General features: G+C 37.8%; 1 protein-coding gene across 2 annotated transcripts in view; it reads left to right on the top strand.

The window, feature by feature from the left end:
- The window catches only part of LOC131683427 (uncharacterized), a 118,588-nt gene that overhangs the window by 37,822 nt on the left and 68,265 nt on the right, over window positions 1–12,501 (top strand). The window contains exon 1 of one of the 2 annotated variants that reach the window (XM_058965410.1): window positions 4,481–4,503. The exons of the other annotated variant lie outside the window; for it this stretch is intronic. The gene's annotated coding sequence lies outside the window, so the exon portion shown is untranslated. Of the gene's footprint in view, window positions 1–4,480; window positions 4,504–12,501 lie in introns of those variants that run through there. 2 annotated transcript variants of the gene reach the window in all.

The raw sequence follows: 12,501 nt of genomic DNA, 5'->3' as shown, positions 1-12,501 counted from the left end.
ATCCGCGAATGAAGAACACGATCTTCTTCATTCAACATAGTACGTGTCATTCTTTTACTTGGCTCACATCTTCGGAAGTTCATCTCTACCTACGTTCAGTTGCGTTCTTTTGGAGAGTTTTAGTCGGATCGTGAATGAACGACTGGCTGCTGTCAAAGCAATGAGCGGATTCGCCAAGAATCATGCGAATGAATGATAATTCCCATCCCTGGTTCGTATAAACAGTTACGTAAAAAAAGTTCGTAAATGGAGGTTTCAGTATACACTTATATGTTTTCGAAAATACCTCAGAGCTCTAGGACAAGGTTCGTGAAGAACATGTGTAGGTCATAAATACGAACTCATTCAAATGAGAATTCGAGAAACACTAAAAACAAAACACCTAAGACCTAAGGTTCTAAGACCAATTTTATGAATGGACCGGTTCAGCAAATGTTCCGGATCTTCTGGATGGTCACTATGTGAACAATAGTCAATTTTTCACTCGGAACTACGAATTTATGCTAATGCAATGTGAACAAATGTTTTCGAAAAAACTTCAGAATTCTAGATTCATAAATTAGCCAGTTTTACGGATGTTCCAGATCTTCCGAATAATTTTCACGTATAATCCAGAGTAACTATTTCAATCAGAGTATCACTATCATTTTAGATGCGATTTTATATAAGTTTTCAAGAATATTACAAAACTTTGGGATCAGTTTCAATGATTGATTACTTTGTCGCTTGTTCAATAGTATATGAAATACTATTATACTGCCGGAATCGGCATCGGAATTGTAATCCGGAACATTCCAGATCGGTCGTATCATGTACAAATTTAATATATACTTTCTTATTTTTGTTTTATTTGCATTTATTATTAGTATTCTGTCAATAAACCGGTGATTTATGATGACGGTTCTGCATACATCTTTTTACGCCAAACATGACCCCATTAGGCACCGATTCCCACTGGCCAACCTGGTCAAAAACAGTAATATTCACCAGAAACTGAAAATTTAAACTTCAACAAACAATTTGGGTACAAGTTCATATAGATTTGGCTGATAATGTGCCTTAAAACTAAGTTCGAAATCGGGGTCAATATGACCCGCTAACATCTTATTCGTAACTTTTTTGTACAGCCCTTCAGGAATGCCCGACAATTATGAACTCAACTGAAAATCGTTGCGCTCCATGAAAGAGGAAAAGTCAAGAAATTCCAAACTGCTAGGTGCAAAACTAAAAAAGTTAGCGCATTTTGAAAGTTCATTTTGGGTCATATTGACCCCAACACCTAGGGAAGGTTAAGAACACATGCGAATGTACGAATGGACACATGGTTGTAAAATCGAATTTATACACGTGAACACACGCGATATACAACGTCTCTGCGATCAAACACGTTAACGTACAAACGCTGAACCCGCACATAACTGAATCGTACATTGAATATCACATTCCGAATCAAATGACCATATAATAAGTGTATTATTCAAGACTTCGGAAAAGTCAGAACCTCCCCTTAAGCGAAAGAAATGGTAAACTTCCATTAACAAAATTTATCTTTTAATCACATAGAACTAGTTTTAATTTAATGAAATTCGGTTTTAATAAAAAATTTCGTAATTTAAATGCTATGTTTTTTCCATTTAATTCAATTACCCTTTCACTAATTTATATTACAAACGCTTAAGCCAGTTGTCAAAAGGCAACTGAATCTATGAAAATGACAATTCGTCTAATTTTATACGTTTGAACCATTAACTTTGAATTTGGAGATCACCACTTCAATATCATTCCGCGATGCGTTGTTTGGCAATGTTAAGCAATGAAAAATCATTCTTCTTGGACGTAACATACTTATCGTGCCTGCAGCTCCGCCATATTAGCAATTTCAGACAAGATATCCACAGATATGTTATCTGCGATGGGGAACAAATACTGTGTCACCACATTTCTGACCTGATCACACTCGTAGACAGTAAGCTTGAATGAAAGTTGCCGGCATGAAAGCAGGTGAAGTGGAACTGCACCCCAGATTGTCCACAAGCCCGCCTTTCACCTGCTTGTGGATTCAGCAGTACCGGGCGACACCCTCGAGAAAGTAACCGACAACGTCCAGTCAAGGGGTCTCAGATGGCGCGGTTAGTCGCCGGAGGTGTATTTTTCTCTATCTATCTCACTCAATTTCTCGGGTTGCTGCGATTGTCTTCGCCTTGCCGTTTCTCATATCAAGCGTTTATTGACCGGAACCGATTGTTACAACGTGAAAATGCTGTTTCAAAAATTCCTGTCATGAATTCGGTTGCATTATGCATCTTTTTCTCTTGTGATTTACAGCCGGACTGACCTTTCAGATGCTGAATTTTGTTTTCAAGTGTGAAAGTTAAAGGACATTAAACTCGTAGCTTCATGGTTTGCTACCGTTAATTACGTTTCCCAAGCAGTTTAGTTTGTAACGAATCGTGAGGCTTATTGGTAATTATAGTTTTTATATGAACTTCGAGCTCATCATTATATGGTCATTTGAGCGTCAGCATTGATAATGTGCTGAAGGTGATTTATTTTATTGCATCGTGACGAAATATTCTGTTCCTGGGTAAATAGAAAAGTGATTGACGTGCCGTGAGTCATGGTTTCGTGGTTTCCACCGGATAGATTGAAGTGTTTTTTGACGGCCACTCCTAAAGTCAACGGACTGATTTGTTCGATTTGATGTTCTACTAGCACACTACTTTTTTCTACTGGAATGATAGAGCGTGATTCAACTGTTTCTGTTCAGAAATCTGTTAGCGTTTATTATCCACGATTTTTGGAATTAGGAAACATGTTTTTTTTTCTGAGTGCAGGACTATTGGCAATTGCTTTGAATGTAGAAAACCTTCTTGATAAATATGACATATCGAAAATTGTATGGACATATTTGAATATCCGGAATCCGACGGGCAATTTCCTTAAAGTATTGATGATAGACCTTTGCGAAATGTTTATAGCTAACATCGAATAAAGATAACTAACAACGGAATGCAAATGAGTTTAAAGGGTATGCGTCATATGTCACCCGTTCAACATTCAGGGAATAAAATGAATCATAATATTAAGATTTTTAAATGTTCTTTGGTTGAATTTAATACCAACATCCAAATTTACGTGCCTTTCATTCAACACTGCTTACAACGTTTAGAGAAACTTGGTTTTGTGTGGGAATATTTTTTCGCATTCCTACATCCTATTTCACCTCCTTACTGTTTCCGGAGGGCGTGCTTCAGTATTCCTCAATTGGCCGCTATTTCAATGCGTTTGGGGAATTAAGATCATTTGGCACTAAATTGATATCTTTAGCCTTGTACCCCTCAAGCACATCTTTCAAGTAATTTTATGAAGCTAAATCCGCCCAGAAAAGCGTTGGGCCATCGTGAGACCTCAGAAGTGGAAGTTCATAGTTTTGTTGGCATTCTTTCAAGTATCTACACCTGCCCATTGACCGTCTCGGTTGCCACGAACGGAATGCTCCACTTTCAGTACGATAAAATTAGACTTGTTCTAACTTCATCAAGGAACGTCGAACTTATGACATGCAGCGAAGAAACGGAGCCCAGAAAGCTACTGGAAATCTACTTTCACATAGTCTTATCATCCTGTTAAGAGCGCTTTCAAAAAGCAGTCTAAATGCCAATAGCAGCTAACAACCAAAGCAAAAGGTCAAAAGTTGTGGGACAAAGCAACTAAATTAGATATCCTTGATTTTCGTTTGGACCGCACATAGTAACTTTTCTAACACGCTTCTTTCGACGTAATTTTGGGAAGTGCTTTTTATACAGTAAAGAAATATATAAATTTAGATAGAACATAAATATCTGTGAGAAATATATCGTTTTCTGATTCTATGTATTTTAGGTGTTCAGATTTTGTAGCGAGCAGGCCTTAAGTTTTGAAGCTATATAATAAAAACACTTATTTGTAATATAGCCGACTGATTTTCTTCCTTCGATGGTGGTATAAATTCATTCCTGTGATTGTCGTGAAAATGCAGACACGTGAAAATGCAGAATTGACGAGTGTCGGATTAACAGTCATTCCGTTCTCCAGTAGCATAACCTTGGTCGTAGCCGGCGTCGCTATTGATTATTTTATAAATGTGTTGAAGTAGGGCAAACTATATAGTGATAATTCTTTAAACATCTATTTGTTAGTTCTTTGTACGTTTTCACTTATCCAGTGTATCAATAATTGTAAACACGGGTGGTTTCTTAACTGAGCAGAATTTCATGGATGTGTCAATTTTGTTCTGGTAGTTTTCTCTGTACAAAACGAAGCAATAAAGGCGTTTTAATATAAAACATTATTTGCAATAAATTCTCATTAGATGATTATGATAAAATAGAAGCCGCTTATCTGTTTTGCATTCAACACATTCATTGCGTTTTTTATTTTATTTTTTCGTTGCAGGTAACACTATACACACAGCGTATCAAGACGTACTTCAAGTGTAGCGCAAAATACTCTCCATGAACGAGAGTGAGTTTTCTTTCTTTCAAAAATATTGTTCACTTACCAAGGTTTAGCGGAAAACAAAAAGTAAACCTCACCGCATACCGTTTGAAGCTGTTACGTGGTTGGCAGATTTAACCAGACTTGATTCGAACGAAAAACAGGGCAAAATTAGGCACGATACCGTTTCTCAAGATCATCTTCGTGTTGCGTGTTTGGATTGAACGTATTATAAGCGCTCGAATCGAAACGATTTCCGCAGCACGAAACGTCTATACTGGAGGGTGATTTGGGATGGTATATCTTCCAACAGTGTTGAGCATTAAGATGATTCCGACAATACTTTAGAGAAACAAGGTGAAATAACAGCTTGTCAATCAAAGCTTTTTGCTGTAAATTTCAGAAGATAATTACCTAACAAGCATTCCTCTATTTTAATTATTACTGCACAACGTTGTCGGACTGCTATAAAATCAGATGGAAAATGTTCCGTCCAATGCAGAATCATTCATTTTTCTAATTTGTAGATGGTCGTAGTAATTTCAGTCTTCAAGTAGCAATGATTTACATTACACTCAGTTCCGGGATGATGTACATTTGATACTTTGACAAGTGGTTGGACATCTTGTTACGTGTATCAATGTCGATGTAAATCAATCAGTTTAGTTGCAGAATACAAATTCGAGCCGATGCTTTCTCTGCGCAGGATATAATTCGCCTACTTGATTTGAATTAAAATAACACGTTTCAGCAAACAAAATGCATAATTTTTCTAAGTTGAGCTGGCGGTAAGAGGTCCATCATACAATACAGTAGTCGAACGTTCATGTGCCGATCAGGAAGAATTCATAATGTTATTAGGATCGTTGCGCCATCTCCGTAATTGCACTGTACGCTATGAATCGGCTGCGAAGTTTGTCGAATTATACGGTCACGTTCCGTAGAGGAATGTAATACCGAAACGTCACATTCGATTTGGCTTTCCAGTTTTCTCTACAGCGCAGCAATGTTAGATTCTTTGGATAAAAGAAATTCCTCACTGTGCTGAAGGTACAACCCAATTCAATAGTAATGCACGAAGGATCATTTATTCAAGTTAGACAATTTTGGCTTAATTGGTTCGGATCAATCTACTACGGGGATCAATCTTCGTCTGAATCGCCGTGATTTCAACATCGAACAGTATTTGGTATAACCAAATTAAAAATTACCTCTCGGGCTATCGGATTCCTCTGTAAACAGGAATTCATATATGTTTCTTTGGCAGACAGTTTGCATAGCCCGAGGCGGTAAAATCTCATGGAGAGTGAAAACAAGCGAACTCCGTTTGGCAATCGGTCATCTGCAAGTGATTTTCACCTTGATGGTCTGCGACCACATGTACAGGTACTCTTACTTATTGTGCGTGCAAAAAGACTACAGTGCAATCAATGGGCTCTTGGTGATGACTTTGGTGAAAAAACACAACAGCAATGATGCGAAAATGGTAGGGTAACGCAAAAGCATTCCGGAGTTGTTGGGTCCGTGTATCGTACCTTAATGGCAGGGCTCGATAATGAGATTTAAATGACAACGAGCCGCATTGAGTGGAGCATTATTGCAATTACAGTCATTATTTCTTTGCTTGCTTACACCACACGTGTGTCACCAATGCAATGTCATGTTCAGGGATACTTTTATTATTATTGGTGTGGTGTTTCTACTGTGGCTACTTTCTTTCATTTTTCAAGATAATTTCTGTGAGAAGTTCGTCGTTTTGTAATTGTAAATTATTTGTTGAATGTTGTATGGAGATAACATATACATTTAAATAAGCATGACAAGTAGAAGAAGAAGTCACCTAACTCTACACCCTAAACCCTTTAGACCTTTAGAATCTCGATAAATATTAAATAGTGATTTAAATTATTTGCATATCTAGTTGAAAGTAAAGTTTTGTGAGCATTAAGCTTGGCTATCGAATGAGAGAAAAAGACTGTTAGCACAAATCCGGTTTATTGTTGAGATGAAGGTTGCGCCCTCTTGGAGAAGACGAAGAAAAGGTTTTCAAGTTATATTGTAGGGTGATGAGCCTATTTTAGCGTAATAGGGAGGGTGCCGCTTAGTTTATTAATTAAATGATGAGATACACATATATGGATGTTAATCTCTTTGTGGACACTTTTGTATGAGCGAAACTATTACTTACTTTAATGATAACACTGCTATTTAAGTGTGTTAGACAACCATGGTACGCGCCGTTATTGCCGACGATTTTAAATAGGTTTTAAGACAATAGAAATAGAGTAAACATAGCTTTAATACCCCATTTACTTATATGAATATCCCTTAGCATTGGTATATAAGGTGACTGATGAGTGCTGATTTATCGATGAGGCAATCACTGACTGTTGAACGTCATCGCTTGCGCTAAGATCAGCTGGTTAAAGGTTAAGTGGAACCTTAACTTCGAAATGAAATGGAGGATCAACAACGCTATTTGTCTGCTGTAGCACAGTCAGTATAAAGATTTGATGTTGGGATTTGCTGTTAAATGAGTAAGAAATGATAATTGTTTCTCACTAGTATAGTATGCCTATTTTCGCTCTGTTCCGCCATCTATGGCCGTTGGTTAGAGTAGCGTATGTCCACTTTGTTTAACGCATTGGCTCAAATGGTAGTGCGACAATTGGAGCATTCGATTCGAGTTTTAGTTGCGCTCAAACATAAGTATTTTTCTATTCTTAACCCATTTTTGATTTATATTGGTTCTTGGGAAGGTAGTGAAGATGCTAATGTCAATTTATACGCATTCTATCGATTGTAGGCCACGTAATCAATAAAATAGTTCAGTGTATTCTCTAATAGGGCCAAAATAGGCTCTTTACCCTGTGTCACGTGAACATATCTATCATTTTGCTTTTACACAGGTATACACAGTATCTGAATATTTTTTAGTGTTTTAAGAAAAAGAATTGACTTATGTTTTACTGTATTAGGTGGTTATGTCGAAGAAAATAACATCTGAAATTCAAATCAGTAGAGACTAACGTACTTGCGTTATTATGGACACTGCAGAAACTCTTTCTAGATTTTTCAAATTATAGTATGCAACCTAGCACCAGATAGATGCATTTTATTATTATGTTATGTATATTATACATATTTTATTTATTTATTCGATACTTCAGCCAATGCATTCAATTTAATATTTCAGTACTATTCTACCTATGATCGTGAATCAGAAATCAGGACAAATATGCGATCATTGATAATGGAAAATATTCTTATTTTTTATATAATGCTAAAATTCTGATAATGGCTGATATCAACTAGACCGATTTCCCGCAGCTTTCAAAATGCAACCGCGCGGGAATTACCGCATCCGCACCACGAATTTTGCGGTGCTACTAGACGATTTTTGCCAAAGTTGCTGTGCTGTGCATTTAACGCACAGTATTGTTCAGTGTATTTTACCGATTAGTTGTTTACATCAATCGCTCCAGTTATTTTTAATTTTTGACGAGGTTTTTGAAGTTTTATCGTTGTTTATTGTTCTAATCGTCTGGGAATTTTGTTTTGTACCGTTGTTATTGTGCAGTATAATAGTGTTTCCTGTTTGCTTTTGTGTTGTTCTGCGAATTAACCACCAAAATTTTCCACCGAACGCAGCACCATCTATATATCATTGTCTGCATTCTCAAATCGACACGCATTATGGCAAGTGCATGCGATCACTACGCGAAAACCGTCAAATCGGACGACGATTTTATCGAATGCATGGGCTTTTGCAAAAATGTGGTGCATATGCAATGCGGGAAACAACAAGCCGTTCTTGAAAAAAAAAATTGCGGAAAACCCAATTTTATTTTGGATGTGCAATGATATGTGGAAAAACCGAATTTACTTTGGATGTGCAGTTTGCTCGCTTTTCCAATATCGTTTCATTGCTTGGATGTGCTACACCTGCTATCGTTGGGAAAACGGATGAAACACGGATCATATATCCGGTTCTATTGACTCTAGAATCAAACCGCTAGATGGCTTTTAAAGAAAATTATTCAAGGAGTCTTTAAAAATATTAATTTTGGCGGCAGTGCTGCCAACTATGCGACTTTTTCAGTTAAATATTATAAATTAATTTTTCTATCATTACATATATTTTTATTTTGAAAATTCTAATGCCATCGTATTCCTCAGACATTTTTACATAAGAAACATTTATAATCTCAATATAATTTGAGCACATCCTGAAATACACCGCTTTGAAGGGAAAAACTCGCATTTTCTCATATAAAAATTCATTTTTATTGGCCAAAATTGAGAAAATCTTCAAACGGTCATAAAAATCGATCCTGACCTGCTAGAAGCAAACCGAAAACGTAGTTTTTCATCATTTCTCGTCTACTTCACGAAAAATCATGTTTGAACTCAGAATACTTAAGTTGGCAGCGCTGCCGCCAAAAATTATATTTGTTCTAGACTCCTTGAATAATTTTCTTCAAAAGCCACCTTGCGGTTTGATTCTAGAGTAAATAGAACCAGAGATATGATCAAAAGAAAATCAAGGGTTTGGCAATTTGTCAAAACGGGGGGTGCGCCCATGACCCGAGGGGTGGTTCAATTGACACAAAAATTTGAGTTTTTATATATTGGCCCTAGATGAACAATTCCTCCAAATTCGAATCCGTGAATGTCGATTACACGTGCCCTGATCACTTCGCGTGGAATGGCCCATATAGATATTTTCTCGACGAATTTTTTTCCGCCATCAACATTTGGCGTCATTCACTGTTTTCTTCGCTTATACTTTTCGGTTCATCAGATGTATTGAACCCCGTTGCTTTGCTTCGCTTCAGTGATCTGGGCAATTGTCGACTCTGCCTAACTGCCGCTCCCACTTCCAGGCATCATCGTGGTATTGATTTAGAACCGTATTGGCCGGATGTTCCAGATTTACTAACTGTTGCCGCTGACAGCAGGCATTCCATGAGCCCCTCTATTTCGTTTTTGTCTTCTGGTTTGATGCTAGTAGCCGTTAAACGCTCATATGTTGTCCAGTCTGCTTGATCGTAGAACATCGTCTTCTTCGCTTGCATGTAACCTGTGAGGGTCCAAGAGGGGAAACGGGGATCGATCGGTATTGTAGGTAACTGGGTGCGTTCTCCAAATAAATCTGATTGTCTCGAACATAGTTGAATGATGAAGTTGATCCGATTGCTGGGTTAATCACAGTGTGTGATGCGTCGTTCAAAACAATCAGTTGTCTGTTTTTTGGATCCTCGGGCAAGATGATTAAAACCTCTCAGTAATAGCAATGGTCCTCAAGTATATCGTCTAATTCGGTGTGGTGCTGCACTCTTGGGGGAATTACAATTTACCTCGGCTTGCTCGAATAGCAACCCTCAGCGGAGTGTAAGACCTACTCCTTGTTGCCAATGCCGACGGCGACCGTCTTCTTGGAACAAGTGTAGTTCTTTAAGCCGAAATTTGCTGGAATCACTCGGTGGTCTGCTTTGGTTTCATGCAAAGCCACACAGTTCGTACTGGCTGATTAAAAGTTTGAGCGCGCCGATGTTGGCATGTAAACCACGCAGGTTCTACTGTAAAGCCCTTAGTGCTCTCAGGGTGGCATTTCGTAGATGACGATGCTGTTGATTATCTTTGCATTTTTGCCGAGAAGTCGACTGGACTTCAGGAGGAAACAGATGGTGTAAGTCCTTCGCGACTGGTCAAACTCTCGTCGTTCTACAAATCCATTCCAGTCCACGAGGGAGAAGAAGTTACTTCTTGTTCTCTTTTCACTTGTCTATTATGGAACACTGGTCTAGCTCTGAAATGAGTGGCTTGTGGACTGCTGCAGCGCTAACGATGAAGGGACTAGAACGTTTTCTTGTTGTTTTTATCAGTTGTAGATAGTATTTATTGACAGAAGGCTACGGCGAGACTTACAATGGTCATCTTTCCCCCGGTTGATCCCTTCATAATGAAGTGTTGTAGATGCTTTCTTCTCTTTTTCCCCAAGTCGTTTACTTTAACTGTTGGACAACGGTAGCTGTGAAAGCGGGTCGTTTACGAATGATAGCTCTTGGCGATCCATGTTTGACCATGTTTGGGCATGTGTGACATGTGTTGCGAAGTGCCCGCCTGCTGCGCTCCCTCTTCTGAGAATGAACGGGGTACTACTCTCCCTCCAAATCGATCATCGTAGTAGTCCGTATCGTTGTTTCGGTTAGTGTTGGTCGCTGGTTGTTGAGATGATTTAAGATCGTCGAACAGGTTGACAGGTTAGTGTTTCGTTAATCTCAACTTCTTCGTTGGTACCTACATTCTCTTTATTAGAGTGCTCTGAATCCTCGGAGGTCGATTTATTCGGAGGAGGATTTTGCAGTGGAGGCGAGATTTCACGGTTTCGATGTCCTAGTAGAATTCTCCGTTTCGTTTTTGGTACTATATCTGAGTTTTGGCTCCGTTATGCCTGTTGATTTGGTTCGGGGTTGCATACTCGATGGTGTTATATGCAATGGTGTTCGTGGTTCTCTAGTTTTACGAGGTTAGGTTTAAGTTTGCTCGTTTCGTGCTCTGATTATTTTGATGTACGCTGTCATTTTGTCAATTTGTTAATCCCTTTTATTAGCTATTTTCAATCATCAGTTGATCAGCGTTTCTTTTTCATTTAACTTTTTCATTAGCTCGATACATTTCAGCCGATCGATGGTTGGTTGTGTTGTGACTGTAGTATAACTTCATTTAATTTCTTCGATTCGTTCAAGTGCTTCCGGGTATATAATGTTATAATCCAGCTTAACTCTTATTAGTTGTATTTCTTGTTTATAGATGGAGCATCCGGAAGAATTGTTTCCGAATTAGCGAATAAAGTGCCATTAACTCTGGGACAACCAAGTTCTTCTCTTTTGTTCAATTTTCCTTCGTTGCGCATGCATAAAGTTTTTGTTTTTTGAGAAATTATTTTTTTGTGAACTGCCGCGGTTTCTGCTATGATTTTATTCATACATTTAAGAACATTGTTTATGTTCCATTTATACGTTGTGAACTTACTTAGTTATGATTTATTACATCTTGATCATGATCTGGTTTTCGCATTTGTAAATTAGTTAAAAAAAATCAAAAGAGTCTGGTTATTGTTTCACGAATTATATCTCGAAACTTGGAATATTATTCATGGAGCCATTCACACCTCGTAAAATGCTTTGATTCCTAGTTTATTAGTCACGAATCACTTGTCTTACTCGTGCAATAGTCCACAAAACCCACGTTTCCACTTTCATAATTAAGTTCAAACATTGTGCAATTGTAATGATTTTGTTGACTATTTCCGTAAATTAACGTATAATTGAAACAAAAGATATGCAAATTGAAAGTGGGCGGGTATTGTAGAGCGAATCAGTGATAAACTTAGAATGAAATACTAGCAAGGTTCATATGGGCATGGTCGAAAGGGAACTTTAAGAATCTTTTGCCTTCTGCTTGCTAGGATTGCCCGTTCCACCCAAGTGTAGCAGAATTGTAGGTGAGAGAGCATAAGTAATTATCATATTTTGCCCTCAACGAATGTAGGCATAAGATTTCTGACAACTCCTCGCCTAGAAACGATGTCGAAATCATCATCATTCGACCGCAAACATGACGATTAGTTATGCTTTCTCAACAAACTTGCTGCTAGATTCGGGTGGAATCCCCGACTCCTAGCAAGCAGTAGGTGAAAGATTCTCCACATTTTCTTCCGATCATACCCTTATGAGCCTATCCTGCTCTAGTTTTTCGTTCTAAGTTTATAACTCTTTATAATACTATCCGTTTTTAGATTTTTATATCATTCGCTTGTCTTATTTATTAATTTGCCGAATAGCTAACAAAATCTATACAGTAGAACTTTGCGGTAATTAAAACATAATATCAAAATATGCAATTTTGTGCATGATCTTAATATTTTTACGTTGGCCATTTCACGGAACTCAGAATATTACTCATGGATTCATGAATTTGTTCTTGATGCATAGTATATGCTTTCAGATGTATCTTGTG

The sequence above is a fragment of the Topomyia yanbarensis genome, chromosome 2, assembly GCF_030247195.1.
Source record: "Topomyia yanbarensis strain Yona2022 chromosome 2, ASM3024719v1, whole genome shotgun sequence".
NCBI classification, from domain to species: Eukaryota; Metazoa; Arthropoda; class Insecta; order Diptera; family Culicidae; genus Topomyia; species Topomyia yanbarensis.
This window is presented reverse-complemented; position numbering and strand designations above follow the sequence as displayed.